This window comes from Rhinolophus hipposideros, assembly GCF_964194185.1.
Source record: "Rhinolophus hipposideros genome assembly, chromosome: 10".
NCBI classification, from domain to species: domain Eukaryota; kingdom Metazoa; phylum Chordata; class Mammalia; order Chiroptera; family Rhinolophidae; genus Rhinolophus; species Rhinolophus hipposideros.
Window position 1 is genome coordinate 57,291,351 of NC_138056.1, and position 20,497 is coordinate 57,311,847.

At 36.0% G+C, this 20,497-nt stretch overlaps 1 protein-coding gene across 1 annotated transcript in view; it reads right to left on the bottom strand.

The window, feature by feature from the left end:
• DLG2 (discs large MAGUK scaffold protein 2) overlaps positions 1–20,497 on the bottom strand; it is a 1,856,054-nt gene that overhangs the window by 1,779,580 nt on the left and 55,977 nt on the right. The gene's annotated exons all lie outside the window — the stretch shown is intronic.

Sequence of the window (20,497 nt, forward strand, 5' to 3'; positions counted from 1 at the left end):
AGCTGAAGTATTTGTCAATGGACCAATATCACAAGATATATTAAAGGGAGTTCTTTCGGCTGAAAAACAAAGATGCTAATTGGTATCAGGAAAACATGAAAGCATAAATTACACTTGTAAATGCAAATGTATAGTTCAACTGAGAATACCCTACTGTTATAACGATTGTGGGTATATGACTCATAAATCTAATATAAAGGTAAAAGACAAATGTATTAAAAATAAATATAACTACAATAGTTTTTAATGGATCCACAAGGTAAAAAGATGTAAATTATTACATTAAAAACATAAAAACTAGAGAGGGAGAGTAAAAATATAGTTTTAGTATGCATTTGAACTTAAGTTGTTATTAGTTTACAACAGACTGTTATAAATATAAGGTGTTTTATATAAGCCTCATGGTAACCATAAAGCAAAAACTTATAATTGATACATAAAAGATAAAAATAAAGGAATCTGAAGACACTACTACAAATCACAAAGAGATAAAGCCAGAAAACAAGTAACAACATGGTAACTGTAAGCCCGTGCTTATCAATAAATACTTTAAATGTAAATAGACTAAATTCTCCAATCAGAAGATAGATAGTGCTTGAATGGGTGAAAAAACAAGACCCAGCTATATGCTGCCTATGAAAGACTCATGTTAGATATAAGAACACAGATACAGACTGACAGTGAAGGGATGGAAAAAAGATTCCATGCAAATGGAAATCAAAAGAAAGCAAGGATAGCTATACTTGTATCAGACAAAATAGACTTAAAACCAAAACTGTAATAAGAGACAAACAAGGTCATTATATAATGATAAAAGGGTCAATCCAACTAAAAATATAGCACATAGCATTTGTAAAAAAAATTATGCAACCAACATAGGTGGCACCTAAAAACAATTATTAAGACACATGAAGGGAGAAATAGACAGCAATACAATAATAGCAGGGGACTTTAATACCCCACTTTCAACAATGGATACATCATCCAGGTAGAAAAATCAATAAGAAAACTCTGGACTAAACAAATTAGACCAGATGGACTTAACAGATTTGTACAGAATATTTTACTAAAAGCAGTAGAATACACATTCTTCTCAAGCGCACATGGAATCTTCTCCAGGATACATCATATTTTAGGCCATAATTCTAGTTTTAATAAATTTAAGAAAACTATAATAATATCAATCATCTTTTCCAACCACAATAGTATAAAAGTAGAAATCAATTACAAGAAGAAAACAAGAGCACACAAAAATGTTGAGATTAAACAACATGCGACTGAAAAACCAATGAGTTAAACAAGAAAACAAAAGAGAAATAAAAAAATACCTTGACAAATGAAAATGGAAATACAAGATGCCAAAATATATGGGGTACTACAAAAGCAGTTCTAACAAAAAAGTTCATGGCAAAAAATGCCTACATTAATAAATAATGAATATCTCAAACAATAATCCTCAAGGATCTCAAAAAATAATTACCCAAAAGCTACCCTGCTTCCCTGAAAATAAGATCTAGCTGGACAATCAGCTCTAATGTGTCTTTTGGAGCAAAAATTAATATAAGACCCAGTCTTATTTTACTATACCACCGGGTCTATAATAATATAATATAATATAATATAATATAATATAATATAATATAATACTGGGTCTTATGTTAATTTTTGCTCCAAAAGGCGCATTAGAGCTGATTGTTGGGCTAGGTCTTATTTTTTGGGAAACATGGTAATAGAAGGATGCACATAACAAAGATCAGAATGGAAATATACAGAAATGAAAAAGACAATAAAAAATCAATGAAACTAAAAGCTGGTTTTGGAAAAGATAAACAAAACAGACAATCTTTTACTTAGAGTTACCATGAAAAAAAGAGAGAACACACACACACAAAAATAAAATCAGAAATGAAAGAGAATATTAAAACTGATACCACACAAATATAAAGGATCATAGAGACTACTATTAACAATGATGTGCCAACAAATTGGACAACCTACAAAATGGGTGAATTCCTAAAAATATACAATCTACAAGGACTGAATCATGAAGAAAAAGTCTGAACAGACAAATTACTATAAAGGAGACTGAGTCAGTAATCAAAAACTCCCAAACAAAGAAATATCCAGAACAAGATGCTTCCTTGGAAAATTCTACCAAACATTCAAAGAATTAATACCAGTCCTTCTCAAATTCTTCCAAAAAGTAGAAGAGGAAGGAACATTTCCAAACTCATTTTACAAGGCCAACATTACTTTGACACCAAAACCAGACAAGGGCACCACAAGAAAATCATAGGCCTATATCCTTGTTAAAAATAAATGCAAAAATCCTCAACAAAATATTAGCAAACCAAATTCAACAATACATTAAAAGGATCACACACATGACCAAGTGGGATTTATTCCAGATGCAAGGATGGTTAAACATGTGCATATCAATCAGTGTGATACATCACATTCACAAAATGAAAAATGAACATTATGTGCTCATCTCAATTGATGCAGAAAAAACATCTGACAAGTCCCACATCCATTCATGATTTAAAAAAAAAAAACAAGACTCTCAATAAACTGGTATAGCGACAACATACATCAACATAAGGGTTATTTCACAAGCCCACAGTTAATGTCATACTGAACAATGAAAAGCAGAAAACTTATTCTCTAATATCAGGGGAAAAAAAGATGCCCACTCTTAACATTTTTTATTCAACATAGTACTGGAAGTCCTATCCTGAGCATTTTAGGCAATAAAAAATAATAATAAAAGACATTCATTTCAGAAAGAAAGAAGTAAAACTGTTGTTATTTGCAGATGACATTTTATATATAGACAATGCTAAAAACTCCACCAATAAAGAAAAAACTGTTAGAACTAACCAAAGAATTTGGTAAAGTTGCAAGGATTCAAAATCAGTATGCAAAAATCTGTTGCATTCCTAAAGACTAGTAATAAACTATCAGAAAGAGAACTTAAACTATCCCATTTACAATTGCATCAAAAAAGAATAAAATACCTAGGAATAAATTTAACCAAGGAGGCGAAAGATCTGTAGATTGAAAACTGTAAAACACTGATGAAAGAAACTGAAGAAGACACAAATAAATAGAAAGATTCCATGCTCATGAATTGGAAGAATTAATATTGTTAAAATTTCCACCTATGCAAAGCAATCTATAGATTCAATGCAATCCATATCAATATTCCAATGGCATTTTTCACAGAAATAGAACAAACAATCCTAAAATTTGTATGGAGTCACAAAAGACCCCAAATAGTTGAAGCAATCTTGACCAAGAAAACAAAGCTGGAGAAAATATGCTTCATGATCTCAAACTATTAATATATTACAAAGCTATAGTCATCAAAACAGCATGGCATTTGGCATAAAAACAGACATATTGATCAATGGAACAGAATAAAGAGACTAGAAATAAACCCACATGTATATGATCAATTAATTTATGACAAAGGAACCAAGAATATATATTGGGAAAGGGACACTCTTCAATAAATGGTATTGGGAAAACTGGACAGCTACATGCAAAAGACTGAAACTGGATCATTATCTTACACTACATACAAAAATCCACTCATAATAAAGACTTGAATGCAAGACCTGAAACCATAAAACTCCTAGAAGGAAACATACATGGTAAGCTCCTTGATATCAGTTTTGGCAATGATTTGGCTTTTGGAGAGTTGGGGGATTTGACAACAAAAACAAAGGCAACAAAAGCAAAAATAAACAAGTGAGAATACATCAAACTAAAAAGCTTCTACATAGCAAATAAAACCATCAGAAAAATAAAAAGGCAAGCTACAGAATAGAAGACATCTGCAAATCACGTTTAATAAGGGGTTCATATACAAAATACAAAGAACTCACACAACTCAATAGCAAAAAAAAAAAAAATCAGGTTAAAAAATGGACAGAGAAACTGAGTAGACATCTTTCCAAAGAACACATACAAATCTACAATTGGTACATGAGAAGGTGCTCATTATCATTAATCATCAGGGAAATGTAAATCAAAGATGTCACAATGAGATATTAGCTCATACCTGTTAGAATGGCTATCATCAAAAAGACAGGAAATAAAAAGTGTTGGTGAGGATGTGGAAAAAGGGGATCCTTTGTGTATCGCTGGTGACAATGTAAATTGGTATAGCCAGTAGGAGGAACAGCATGAAGTTTCCTCAAAAAATAAAAAATAGGACTACCATTTGATCCAATAATCATATTTCTGGGTATACATTGGCAGGAAATGAAAAATAGGACATCAAAGAGATATCTGCACCCTCATAATCATGGCAGCATTATTCACAATAACCAAGACATGGAAAAAATCTGTGTCATCAAAGGATGATTGCATAAAGAAGATATGAGATATATATCTACATATCTATATCTATATGAGGTCTGATGATTAAGTTGAAGAACTGGCCACCATGTCCTTACACTGGCAGCACTGTACAAACAGCTCGGTAAGGTTTCATAACGTTGGTAAATCAGTGTCTCACAGCTGTGTTCATGTTGACATGTGCTGGTGTCTTGCTGAGTGGTGTTCATTATTGTTGCGTGTTTTTGTGTGCTGTCCTGAGAATATCTGAGTTTGAATTAGAGCTACAAACAAACATTAAATTTCTTGTTAAACTTGGCAAGAGTGGACGTGAAATCAGGGACGTGTTAGTCCAAGTTTATGGGGATAATGCCATGAAGAAAGCAGCAGTGTACAAATGGATTAAACATTTTTCTGAGGGGAGAGAATGTGTCACTGATGAAGAGAGATCAGGATAGCTAGTAACCAGCAGAACTGACAAAAACATTGCAAAAATTCATTGAATTGTGTGCCAAAATCATCGGCTGACTGTGAGAAGCATAGCAGACCAAGTAAACATTGATAGAGAAACAGGAAAATCTGAACTGAAAATCTTGGGATGAGAAAGGTGGGTGCAAAAATGGTCCCAAAAGAGCTCTTGCATCACGACAATGCACCAGCTCACAGGGCACTATCTGTGAGAGAGTCTTTAGCCAGTAAACAAGTAACTGTATTGGAACACTCTCCCTACAAACCTGATCTGGCCCCCAGTGACTTCTTTCTTTACCCAAAAATAAAGTACACATTGAAAGGAAGACTTTTGATGACATTCAAGACATCAAGGGTAATACAATGACAGCTCTGAGGGCCATTCCAGAAAGAGTTCCAAAATTGCTTTGAAGGGTGGACTAGGTGCTGGTGATGGTGCCTAACTTCCCAAGGGGAGCACTTCGAAGGTGACTGTAGTGATATTCAGCAATAAGGTATGTAGCATTTTTTCTAGGATGAGTTCGTGAACTTAATTGTCACACCTCATATATAATGGAATATTATTCAGCCATGAGTAAGAAAGAAATCATGTCATTTTCAACAACATGAATGGACTTTAATTCCTTAATGCTAAATGAAATATACCAGACAAAGAAAAATAGTGCATGTTATCACTTACATGTGCAATCTCACTTAAAAACAAACCAACAAAAAATATTCAAACTCATAGAAACAGAGACTAGAAAAGTTATTGCCAGGGGCTGGAAAACAGAAGAAATAGAAAGAGGTTGGTAAAAGGGTACAAACTTTCAGCTATAAGATGAATAAGGTCTGAGGATTTTAATGTATAGCATGGTGACTATAGTTGACAACACTGTTATAAACTGAAATTTGTTAAGAGTGGAACATAAATGTTCTCACAAAAAAACTTTTAAATCAATAAATATCAGGGTGCCAAAAAAATGTATACATATGACTTGTATTCATCTTTTGTTATTGGTATATATTGAATATTGCAATTTTAATAGTTTTTTTCCTTTCTTTAAATGTGTATACATTTTTTTTGGCACCCTCTGTATATGTAGAGTGATGGTATTTTAATTAATTGGATAACAGGAACCCTTTCACAGTGTATACTCATATCAAATCATTACCATGTACACTTTAAATATCTTACAATTTTGTCAGTTATTCCTCAATAAAGCTGAAAGAAAATAGAGATTAAAAAAAAAAAGTTGCAAGAAGTTGTGGTACATATACACAATGGAATACTATTCGGCGTTAAGGAAAGATGATATAGGAACATTTGTGACAACATGGATGGATCTCGAGAGAATAATGCTAAGTGAAACAAGTCAGACAGAAAAAGCAGAGAACCCTATGATTTCACTGATATGTGGTATATAAACCAAAAAGAACAAGACAAACAATTGAGAAACAAAAACTCATAGACACAGACAATAATTTAGTGGTTACCAGAGGGTAAGGGGGTGGGGGGTGGGTGATGAGGGTAAAGGGGATCCAATATATGGTGATGGAAGGAGAACTGACTCTGGGTGGTGAACACACAATGGGATTTATAGACGATGTAATACAGAATTGTACACCTGAAATCTATGTAAATTTACTAACAATTGTCACCCCAATAAAATTAATTAAAAAAAAAAAAAAAAAAAAAAAAGTTGCTACTTGCATGTGGGTTTGGGATAAAGAGAGATGGTATAAGAGGAAACCAAAGCTCAACAGAATCTAGAATATATGGTGCCCAATACTGGTTAAGTATTTTGGTGTTTTTCCAAAGAACAATTGGAAGATGTTGAGTGTTCTTTTTATTTTCCTCTGATACAACAAACACACACACACACACACAGAGACACACACACATACAGACACACACACACACACACAGTGAGAAAGGAATGGGGATCTGCATTAAAGATAACCTCTTTGACTACAGTGCAGAAAATGGATTAGAAAAGTACATGCCAAGAAATATTTATATAATTTAAGCAAAAGATGGAAATTTATGTGAAAACCACCTATACATCATTTTACATATAGATTTCTTTCTTGGTTATAAAGCATATATGATTATCAAAACAACGCATCTGAAACAAAGTATTGGAATATTACATGGAAACAAATTTATGTTTCTTACATAAAATGAAATTTCACAGAAAAAAAATAGTCCATATCTGTCATCCAAAGATAAAACAAAACAGATATTAAGCCATGATGTCAATTCTATTTAAGTGCCTACATCCATCTAACTCTGTTTTGGTATTGCTCGATGATAGCATTCTAAATGAACCATCAACATTAGATCTAATTAATGTCCTCTGAAGCAGGAGTTTTAAAAACAGCAATAATTACAATTACTAAAAGTACTAATAAAGTTCTACATCAACTAACTAAGAGCATATTTTCTTTACTTCATCTCCTCTCGACCCTCCACATCCACATGCACACTTGCCAAAAACTACATTCAACCATCAGTAAACATATTCACTAATCACTGTACTAATATAAATGGGAATAACCCAAAACTCTGGGTTTTAAAGTGCTTACAATACTTAATGTACTTACAATGCTTAGGTGCTTACAACTTTTGTCCAATTAAACTCTATTTTAAATTCAAAATAATACAAAAAGATATACAGTGTGAAATGGATCTATAAAATTCAGGAGACATAAAAGGAGAACACAGTATGTTTGGATATGGGTAGAAAATCAGTGAGTGAATAAATTAACATTCTTCCCCATGCCAGAACAAAAAGAGAGCATAACATATTTAGGCTTTCTTCCTTGATTAAGCCCTCCAGTGACTTTTTTTTCCTTTTTAATGTTCTCTAAAAGGCGAAATTATATTAAGATTTAGTAGTGAGAGTCAATGTGTTTAATTAGAATAAGTAAATGGAAAATAGATTTCAATCAGTACACTTATTGGGATTTCACCCTACAAATTACAGAAATTTTTAATGCTATTTTAAAACAAATTACATAACCTAACTCTGCAATCAAGCCGAGTTTATTCTATTTCTTTTTTGTCATCTTCTGTTAGACTGGACTATATCTAGACTGTGATAATTATTTATTATACTGCTTTAACTCATCACAAACCAGATTTCCCAAACCTAAATTCTTATTACAACTTGTGGACAGAAGATCCACAAAACCTCACAAACTGCCACTATATAAGAAACAGCCTAACAAACAGGATAGCTGTATTATCAGCACATAAAAACAAAAGTAATATTATCAACCAGGAGCAGCAAACTCAAATGTTCCACATTCCTTTTTTTATTTCAGATATTCCTCTTACATTATTTCACTAACAAAATAACTTACCAGTGTGCATATCAAGTCTTAGTTGGTTCTAGTAATGCCATGTTTCTATCTCATCAACACATGAACAACTGATATAGTTCATTAATCATCATCATTACTGTAATTTTGAGTACTTCTTGTACTCAAAAGAGGCACTATGAATTAAGCATGAACATAGATACTAGTATTATCTCCATTTTACAGATGAGGAAACCACGTCTTAGAGGTTAAGGAGTTTTAAAACTGTGATGGTTTAGAGAGTACTGAACTTTACACAGCAAATAGTAGTGGAATAGATAGTGGTAGCAGTTCAACCAATCCTGACTGATTCCAGAGCCAAAGTTCTTGACCACATATTAATCACACCTGCCCAAGTTCTTGTCACCATTAAAGGTCTAGGTCCTCTGCCAACAGGCTCTGCCTTAGTTAGAGAATTCATAGTCTGTTAATTTACCCCTTTTTAAAACAAGACACTGCTGTAAAATTAGAATAATTCTACTGACTTACCAGTAGAGAGAATGATTCCTACCCAAAATTAAGGTACACTGTAACCAAGGGCATGTGAAAATAAAGCTGAGCAACAGAAAGAGACATTACCAAAACTTTAAACATGTACTTGACAACCTACTTAAAATAAAATAGTGCACAAAAAGAAAGAAAAAAATCAATGCATAGTTTAAAAAGATATGAAGAATAACTATCCAATGGGAAAAGTGCTGTAAGAATATATAAATCATCTATACCCAAAGATGAAAGCACTTTCCACCAGAAAATTTTAAAGGCTTTAAAATATGATAATTCAATCATCTTGAAAAACAAGTATAAGTAATCTTAACATTCAGAGGGAAGAAAGAGCATCCAGATGGATAAAACAAGTATGCCAAGAAAAGGCAAAAGTAATGGATCTCTTGATCCAAGACGGTGAAGCAGATAAACACGGTGGGCTTCCTTCCATGAAGACATTAAAACTACAACTAAATTATAGAACAATCAACCTGGAGAACTATCTGAAGTCTAGCTGAACATACGTCTTAAAACTGAGGATATAAATAAGAAGATACATGGAGACTGGTAGGAGGGGTAGAGATGCAAAATGAGCTAGCCCCTAATCTCCGTGTGGTAGCTCAGAATTAGGAGGGATATCTCAGCCACAGAGATTCCCCGCAGAGGAGCAAGGGACCCCAGCCCCACACTGGCCTCCCCAGCCCAGAGTACTGGTGCCAGTACCCACAACATATGGCTGTGAAAAACAGTGGGAATTTCAACCATCCTAGAGGGACAGAAGGGTGCAGGAAACCCAGATGTCCTCTTAAAAGACCTGAGCACAGATTTTATCACACCCAGGAAACTACCCTGGGCTCCGGCAGAGGGATGGTGACTCGGGGAACATCGGAGTCATACAGGAGCTGATTGAGGTGTATAACTTTGGGACAAGGACTGGAAGACAGTCACCACTTTCCTTGTGTGGAGTCCTGCTCCCATGCAGTGGACAAACGGCACCATCTTTCCTGTGTTGAATCCTCCCCATAGACCAAATCTGAATCTGATTGGCCTGGTGAGCTCTGCTGGGACCCCGCAGAGGTCCCAACTCCCCCAATGCAGGAGGCACTGTCTCATGAGCAGCCAGCCTCATCCACATTGCATTCTTTCTTAGAAAACTATGGGAGTCTACAGGTTCCAAATAGGCAACTACTGGCCTCGTTGTGCTCTGAGACTTTTGCTTTGTAGCTCCAGACTCAACACTGGCACCAAACCAGAGTCTACATTAACCTGGTGACCACAACGCTTCCTACTCTAGTGACTCCCTGAGACCCTCCCTCACCCAATTCATGTACTGCATGAGGCTTTATCAGTGGCTGAATCTTAAGGGAATCCAGCAAGTGGCAGCAGGCCTCACAGCCTCCTGGCTTCTTACAGAGCTACCCCAAACCTGGTACTGGTGGCAGCTATCCTTGGTTCACAGAGTGGCCTCTCCTACTTGTCTACAACTTTAACACAGGCAACAAACAACCACAGATCACTTTGTACCTCCTACCAGGTAGTCCCCAACCAGTCACAGGCACTGGCTAATCTGGGCCTGCACCAGAGCCCCTCCAAAGAAGACCCAGAACCAACATACTTGGAGACTGGCTTCAGATGACAGCAGGTACTGCCCAATTAGCCCCATAAGTGGTACACAAAGGACAGTCTCAACAGAAACCAGAACCTGCTGGGGCGAATCCCACTTAGCAGGGTAAGCTCCCCGCACAGCACCCATAAGTTGTGGACATGGCCAAACCCCATAGCCCATCCACCTGAGTGCCAATGCCACTCACTGACATGCCAATAGCAATCAAGGCTCAACTTGATTGAACAGGACAGTATACACAACCCACAGAAGGGACACTCCTGAATCACCCAGAGTAGGTGACCAGGGAGACTGCACCAAGGACCCATAGGGCACCTACTACATAAGGCCACCCAGTCAAGACTGGAAGACATAGAAGATCTACGTAATACATAAAAAGAAATAAGAGAGGCAGCCAAAATGAAGAAACAAAGAAATACATTCCAAATGAAAGAACAGGAGAAAACTCCAGAAAAAGAACTAAACAAAATGGAGGCAATCAACCTACCAGAGACAGAGTTCAAAACAATTGTTATAAGGATGCCCAAGGAACTTAGTGAAAACTTCAACAGAAGGATATCAAGCTTAAAAAAAACCACGAAAACCATCAAAAAGAACCAGTCAAAAGTGAAGAATACAATAACTGAAATGAAGAATGTACTAGGAGGAATCACCAACAGATAAGATGACGCAGAGGATCGAATCAGTGATTTGGAAGACAAGGTAGCAGAAAACACCCAATTAGAACAGCAAAAGGAAAAAAGAATCCAAAAACATGAGCATAGCTTAAAAGACCTCTGGGACAACATGAAGCATAACAACATTTGTATCATAGGGGTTCCTGAAGGAGAAGAGAGGAAGCAAGGGATTGAGAACCTATTTGGAGAAATAATGACATAAAACTTCCTTAACCTAGCAAAGAAAATAGACAAATCCAGGAATCCCAAACAAGAGATTCCCAAAGCAGAATCCCAAAGCAGAGAGTCCCAAACAAGATAAACCCAATGACGCCCACACCAAGACACGTCATAATTAAAATGACAAAAGTTAAAGACAAAGAGAATATCCTAAATGCAGCAAAAGAAAGGCAACTAGTAACTTATAAGGGAGCTGCCATAAAACTCAGCTGATTTTTCAACAGAAACTTTGAAGGCCAGAAGGGATTGGCACAAAGTATTCAAAGTGATGAAAAGAGAGAACCTACAACCAAGATTACTCTACCCAGCAAGGCTGTCATTTAAAATCAAAGGATAGATAAAGAGTTTCCCAGACAAGAAAAAGCTAAAGGACTTCATCACCACCAAACCAGTATTAACAAGAAGTGTTAGAAGGATGAAAAAAAAAGATCAAAATTATGGATAATAAAATGGCAATATCAACAATTACTTTCAATGCTTTCAATGTAAATGGATTAAATGCACCAATCAAAAGACAGAGCTGAAGGGATAAGAAAACAAAACCCTTACATATGCCACCTACAAGAGACTCATTTCAGATTGAAAGACACACACAGAGATGGAAAGTAAAGGGCTGGAAAAAGTTATTTGATGAAAATAGAAACAACAACAAAAGTCTGGAGTAGCAATACTTATACCAGGCAAAATATATTTTAAAACAAAGGCTATCATAAGAGATGAAGAAGGACCCAGTAATTCCACTTCTGAGAATTTATCCAAAGAAATCTAAAATGCTACTTCGAGAGGATGTGTGCACCTATATGTTAGAGCATTGTTTACAATGGCCAAGATGTTGACGCAGCCTGGCATTGATGGGATGAATGGATAAAGAGGAGGTGGTACATACATACAATTTAATACTGCTCGGCCATGGAAGGGAATGGGTTCTTGCCATATGCAGCGGCATGAGTGGAACTGGAAGGTACTGTGCTGACTAGAATGTCAGACAGAAAAAGACAGATACAATGAGATTTTTCATATATATGGAATCTAAAGGACAAAATAAACAAAAACTACACACACACAAAAAGAAACAAACTCATAGATACAAAAAACATTTTGGACACAGCAAAGCTATCATTTAAAATTGAAGGCAAGGTAAATATCCCCTAGAATTTACAACAAACTGAACAACTGCAACTCCACAAAGAACTCCCTGAATAGCAGACGAAGGCAAGACGAAGACGCTTACTACTGAATTCACCTAAAGGTGGGCAAATTGCGAGAGCAGGGTAGAACGGAAGGGAGAAGTGTGGAGACGGGCCGGGCAGGCGCAGACATAGCTCAGTGCTCCGAGCTCACTGCATCCCGGAGCTACTGCAGCTGTGGGAGAGGGAAGAATTCGGACTGCTAGGGCTCCGCTTGTGGCCCACCGGGCTCAGGGGACAGCATATAACATGGCTAAACCCAACGCTCATGTCTGAGACCTTGTAGCAAAGACTGAGAGAAGAAGGCTGAAATGGCGGTTTAAGCCCTCACTGCCAAAGAGAATGGAAGCCTTAGGCCCTGAGACTAGCCGCCCCCTCCCTACCCTCCCAGAGCTCTCCCTGCCCCCACCTGCCCAATGCTAGAAGCAGAACAGTAGCAGTGTCAGAACAAAAGAACAGAATATTAGCAGTTCTAAGAACAGTGGTCCACATACACAGATTTGCAGTCCAACTAGTTCTGGCAAAGGGGAGGGAGCTGTGGAAACAGGACCAGCTGTGGTGGTGGTTGCCTCCATTACTCTGGGCCACCTCTCACAGCTCACTCTGCCCCTGTCCCCATCTATCTGGGCAGATCCCTGCAGGCGTAACAGAACTGCTGAAACATATTGGCCCTGAATCTGGTGCAGGAAGAGCTTTGGAACTTCAGAAGCTCTCCGCATCCCCACACGGACACTGAGCCCTGTGACCCAGGTGAACTATTAACAGAGGAGAAGCCCATCTCCCAGAGAATCCCCCCATTGTGTGGAAAGCTGGAATAGTGCAGAGAAAACATAATACTACAGTGTGAGAGAGAAAAAAAGGCTACAGTCGGAGAGAAAATAAAACATTCTATCAACACGTACTGGAAAACAAAAAAAAGACCTCTTCCTATCAACCTGTTACAAAACCCACTCCTGTAGATGTCTAGGAAGAGAAATAATAAATCAGTAATTGCCATGAATCACAAAGGCAACAAGACAGCTCAGAAAGAAAGTGAAAAGTCTCCAGAAAAGGCACTTAAAGATATGGAAATATGTGACTGAAATGACAGAGAATTCAAGATTGCAGTTCTGAAAAAACTCAACGAGATGCAAGAAAACACAGAAAGGCACTTTAATGAACACAGAAACACAATCAAAGAACAACATGATCATTTCACCAAAGACATTGAAATTTTAAAAGAGAACCAAATAGAATTTCTGGAGATTAAGAACTCAATAGAAGAAATTAAGAATGAAATAGCCAGCTTAGGTAGTAGAGTTCACCAGATGGAGGAAAGAATCAGTGACATCGAAGATAGAAACCTGGCAATGACATGGATGGAAGAAGAAAGAGACTTGAGACTTAAAAGAAACGAAAGAACTCTACAAGAACTTTCCGACTCCAACAGAAAGAGCAATATAGGAATAATGGGCATACAAGAAGGAGAAGAAAGAGAGAAGGGAACAGAGAGTATATTCAAACAAATAATCGATGAGAACTTCCCAAACTTGTGGAAAGAACTGGATCCTCAAATCCAAGAAGCAAATAGAACACCTAATTACCTCAACCCCAACAGGCCTTCTCCAAGGCACATTGTATTGAAGCTGTCTAAAATAAATGTCAAAGAAAGAATCCTCAAGGCAACCAGGGAAAAGAAGACAGTAACCTACAACAGAGAGCCCATTAGATTATCATTAGATTTTCAGCAGAAACTCTACAAGCCAGGAGGGAGTGGAACCAAATATTCAAACTATTGAAAGAGAAAAATTATGAGCTAAGAAGAATATACCCAGCAAAGATATCCCTTAGATATGAAGGAGAAATAAAGACCTTTCCAGACACACAGAAGCTGAGGGAATTTTCTAATACACGACCTGCACTACAAGAAATACTAAAAGAGGCTATTCGACCACCATCCACAGGGACAATTTGTGGCAACCAAAACATAAAAAAAAGGGGAGAGTAAAGGCCTGAACCGGAATATGGTAATGGAGAAAGTAAGTGTGCTGAAGAAAATGAAATACTCTAAATATCAAACTTTCCTTTACATAAATTTAATGATAACCACTCAAAAAAAAATTCAGAACTGAAATATATACTGTAGTAAAAGAAACGGAGGGAAACACCATAGAATACCACCACACAGAAATAATAGAAAACAACAAAAAGGCAAAGAAACAATGGAGACACAGTCTTACCAGAAAACTAAAGATAGAATGATAGGAAATCCTCACATATCAATAATCACCCAAAATGTAAATGGACTGAACTCACCAATAAAAAGTCACCGAGTAGCAGATTGGATCAAAAAACTAAACCCAACCATATGCTGTTTCCAAGAGACACATCTCAGCTACAAGGACAAGCACAGACTCAAAGTGAAAGGGTGGAAATTGACACTCCAAGCAAATGGTATCCAGAGAAAATCAGGTGTAGCCATAATGATATCAGATGAAACAGACTTCAGGGTGAAAAAGATAACGAGACAAAGATGGATATTTCATAATGGTAAAGGGGATTATACAGCAAGAAGACAATAGTCATCAATATTTATGCCCCCAATCAGGGAGCACCAAAATATACCAAGCAACTACTAACAGAACTAAAGGGAAAAATTGACCAAAACACCGTTATAGTAGGGGACCTAAATACACCGTTGACAGCTATGGATAGATCATCCAAACAGAAAATAAATAGTGAAATAGCAGCCCTAAATGACACATTAGATGAAATGGACATAATTGACATATATAGAGCACTTCATCCTAAAACATCAGACTATACATTTTTTCCTACTGTACATGGAACATTCTCAAGGATAGACCATATATTGGGACATAAAATCAGCCTCAGCAAATTTAAGAAGATTGAAATCATACCAAGCATATTCTCTGATCACAAGGCTTTGAAATTGGAAATGAACTGCAAAAAAAAAGGCAGGAAAAAACACAAATACATGGAGATTAAACAACATACTTTTAAAGAACGACTGGGTCAAAGAAGAAATTAGAGGAGAGATCAAAAGATACATAGAAACAAATGAGAATAACAATACATTCTACCAAAATTTTTGGGATGCAGCAAAAGAAGTTTTAAGAGGGAAATTTATGTCATCACAGGCCTTTCTCAAGAAACAAGAAAAATCCCAAATAAATAACCTCACATTACACCTTAAAGAACTAGAAAAAGAAGAATAAATAAAACCCAAGGTCAGCAGAAGGGAAAGGAAATAATAAAAATCAGAGCAGAACTAAATGAAATAGAGAACAAAAAGACAATGGAAAAAATTAAAGTGACAAACAGCTGGTTCTTTGAAAAGGTTAACAAAATTGACAAACCCTTGGCTAGATTTACTAAGGTGAAAAGAGAGAAGACACTAATATAGTATTCTTGGATGATCCTCTGTATTTCTGTGGCATCAGTGATAACTTGCCCTTTTTCATTTCTGATTTTGTTAATTAGTGTCTTCTCTCTTTTAACAAAATCAGAAATGAAAAAGGGGAAGTTATCACTGATGCCACAGAAATACAGAGGATCATCCAAGAATACTATGAAGGACTATGTGCCACCAAATTCAATAACCTGGAAGAAATGAATAAGTTCTTAGGAACATATAGCCTTCCTAGGCTGAACCATGAAGAATTGGAAAATCTAAACAGATCTATCACCAGTAACAAAATTGAATCAGTCATCCAAAACCTTCCCAAAAGCAAAACTCCGGGACCAGATGGCTTCAATAGTGAATTCTACCAAACATTTAAAGAGGATTTAATACCAATCCTGCTCAAACTCTTCCAAAAAATTGAAGAAGAGACGGTACTCCCCAATTCATTTTATGAAGCCAACATTACCCTGATACCAAAACCTGGTAAGGACAACACAAAAAAAGAAAACTACAGACCAATATCTCTGATGAATACAGATGCAAAAATCCTAAACAAAATTCTAGCAAATCGAATGCAACAATGCATTGAAAGATTATTCATCACAACCAAGTGGGATTCATCCCATGGGGTTCATTCCATGGTTCAACATCCACAAACCCATCAATGTGATACATCACATAAAAAGAATAAAGGGTAAAAATCATATGATTATATCAATTGATGCAGAAAAAGTATTTAACAAGATACAACACCCATTTATGATTAAAACACTTAATAAAATAGGTATAGAAGGAAAATATCTTAACATAAAGGCTGAATATGACAAACCCTCAGCTAATCTCATAATTAATGGTGAAAAACTGAAGCCCTTTGCTCTACATTGAGGAACACGACCGGGTTGTCCCCTATCACCTCTGCTTTTCAACATAGTGTTGGAAATCTTCGCCAGAGCAATCAGGCAAGAGAAAGAAATAAAAGGCATGAAAACAGGAAATGAAGAAGTTAAATTGTCACTCTTTGCAGATGACATGATGCTATATATAGAAAACCCTGTAGACTCCACCAAAAAGCTATTAGCAACAATCAACGAATACAGTAAAGTTGCCGGCTACAAAATCAACGTACAAAAGCCTTTGCATTCCTATATACTAACAATGAAATCTCAGAAAAAGAAATAAATAAATAAAAATTCCTTTTACAATTGCAGTACAAAGAATAAAATACCTAGGAATAAACTTAACCAAGGGTGTGAAAGACCTATGTGCTGAAAACTATAAGACATTTTTAAAAGAAATTGAAGAAGACACAAAGAAATGGAAAGACATTTCGTGCTCATGGATTGGAAGAATCAACATAGTTAAAATGGCCATATTACCCAAAGCAATATACAGATTTAATGCAACCCCCATCAAAATACCAATGGTATTTTTTAAAGAAATAGAACAAAAAACAATTATATTTGTTTGGAACCACAAAAGACCCCTAATAGCCAAAGCAATCTTAAGAAAAAGAACAATGCTGGAGGTATCACACTCCCTGACTTTAGCTTGTACTACAGGGCTACAATAATGAAAACAGCATGGTATTGGCAGAAAAACAGACACGTAGACCAATGGAATAGAATTGAGAACCCAGAAATAAAACCACATAAATATGGACAGATAATTTTTGACAAAGAAGCAAAAAACACAGAATGGAGAAAAGACAGCCTCTTCAATAAATTTTGCTGGCAGAATTGGAAAGGCACGTGAAAAAGAATGAAAGTGGACTGCTATCTGTCACCATGTACCAATATTAATTCAAAATGGGTCAAAGACACAAGCATAAGACCTGAAACAATGAACTGCATAAAAGAAAACATAGGTAATAAACTTATGGACCTTGGGTTCAAAGAGCATATTATGAATTTGACTCCAAAGAAAAGGGAAGTAAAAGCTAAAATAAATGAATGGAACCATATCAAACTTAAAAGCTTCTGCACAGCAAAAGAAACCATTCACAAAATAGTGAAGCAACCAACTGAATGGGAGAAGATTTTTGCAAACAGTGCCTCCATTAAGGGGCTAATATCCTAAATATATATCTCATGCATCTCATTCATCTCAACAACAAATATCAAACAACCCAATTGAAAAATGGGCAAAGGACCTGAAGAGACATTTTTCCAAAGAGGACATACAAATGGCAAATAGACATATGAAAAACTGCTCAGTATCACTAATCAACAGAGAACTGCAAATAAAAACCACAACGAGATATCACCTCGCCCCAGTTAAAATGGCTATCATCTACAAGACAAATAATAACAAGTGTTGGAGAGGCTGTGGAGAAAAAGGGACCCTCATACACTGTTGGTGAGAATGCAGACTGGTGCAGTCGCTATGGAAGGCAGTGTGGAAGTTACTCAAAAAATTACGAATAGAATTACCATACGAGCCAGCAATCCCTCTGCTGGGTATCCACCCAAAAAATCTGGAAACATTTATCCATAAAGACACATGTGCTCTAATGTTCATTGCAGCTTTGTTTACGGTGGCCAAGACATGGAAACAACCAAAATGTTTTTCAACAGATGAATGGATAAAGAAGTTGTGGTATATATACACAATGGAATACTATTCGGCGGTAAGAAAAGATGAAATAGGACCATTTGTGACAACATGGATGGATCCTGACATTATCATGCTAAGTGAAATAAGTCAGACAGAAAACGCAGAGAACCATATGATTTCACTGATATGTGGTATATAAACCGAAAGCAACAAAAGAACAAGACACAAATGAGAAACAAAAACTCATAGACACAGACAATAGTTTAGTGATTACCAGAGGGTAAGGAGGGAGGGTAGTAGATAAGGGTAAAAGGGATCAAACATATGGTGATGGAAGCAGAACTGACTCTGGGTGGTGAAAACACAATGGGATTTATAGATGATGTAATAAAGAATTGTACACCTGAAATCTATGTAACTTTATTAACAATTGTCACCCCAATAAACTTTAATTAAAAATAAATAAATAAATAAATAAATAAATAAATAAATAACATTGAAGGCAAGAGATAAAGAGTTTCCCAGACAAGAAAAAGCTAAAGTTCATCACCAACAAACCAGTATTACAAGGAATGTTAGAGGGATTTCTTTAAGATGAAAAAAAAAATACGAAAAATATGAATAATAAAATGGTTATAACTACAAAAAAAAAAGAAAACATTTTGATGGTTGCCAAATGGTTTGGGGGTTAGGGTTGTGGGTGAAAAAAAGGGAAAAGGATTAAGAAGTACAAGTTGATTGTCACAAAATAGTTGTGAGGATATAGTCAATAATATGGTAACCATTATGTATAGTGCCAGGTGGGTACTAGACTAGTCAGGAGGGTGACTTTTTAAATTATATAAATATCTAGGCACTATGCTGCATACCTGAAACTAATATAAAATAATATTGAATGTCAGCTGTAATTGATAAATTTTAAAAGGGGGGTTAGGTGAAGAAGAATAAGAGTTCCAAATTTGCAAGTATAAAACCAGTAAGTCATGGGAATGTAATATACAGTATAGGGAATATAGTCAATAATATTGTGATAGCATAGTACCATGTCAGAGGTTCCTGGACTTAGGGTGATCACTTCTTTGGGTATATAAATGTTGAATAATTATTGTGTACCACTAATATTATATGTTAGCTATATTTTTAATTAAAAATCTTAAAAAAAAGACAAAACAAACAAAACGTAATGAGTCTTTCAAGGAACCACAAGGCAAGACAACCTCTGAGTGAGGAGCATTAATAGAATCAAGCTGGAGAGGCAGATGAGGACCAGATCACAGAGGCCCAAACTACCATGCCAAGAATTTTGCACTTATTTCCGAAGAAAAAGAGAAGCATTGAAAGATTTTTAGTGGAGGAGTTGGGACATATGTACTTTAAAAAGAGCATTCTGGCAAGGTCATGTAGGCACAGAGGATACTTTAAAGTAAACATTTTCCTTAAAATGATGGAAGGAAGAAGATGGTAAAGTTAATTTTTTAAATAAATTAATATTGGGGCTGGAATGAGTATGAGGTGGCTGTAATTGTATTCAACACATGTGAAACATTAGCAACTAAATGAGACTAATGTGTTTGCAAATCCAGTATGATGCACATTCTCCGTAGCAATTTAGATACTAATTTAGACTCTACACTGAATATCTCAAAAATATGCTATTGAGATAATGCTTCACTGGACAAGGTTACATATTTTTTAAATGAAAGTCTAAAATTGCTTTATATCCAATTTGACATTGTAATTACAAAATAGTTCTTCAAACATTTACTCAGTATTATGAATGACAAGGTTGTTTTTAAAATTCCTCTCCTATTTATATGATGGATGAACTGTTTATTTTGCAATACTTGTATCAATGCTCTTATACAAAAATTTCCCCCAAGTAAATTTTCTCCGTGAAATATTGCCAGTTGACATAGCCTACGACTCTTTCCCAGTGCTCATGGAAATACTGAACATAATAATAGCTCACAGTTACTGCATACCAATTATGTGCCAGACAATGCGCTAAGCACTTTGCATGTACTATGTCAATTAGTCCTCAGAGGAACACCATGAAATAAAAACTGTAATTGTCCTCCATTTTACAATAAGGCTTCAGAGCTTAAGTAACTTGCAGAAGGGGACACATATGGCAGTGGTAAAGCCTGAATCAGAACCCAAAAGACTAATCCCGGAGCCCATGATATCA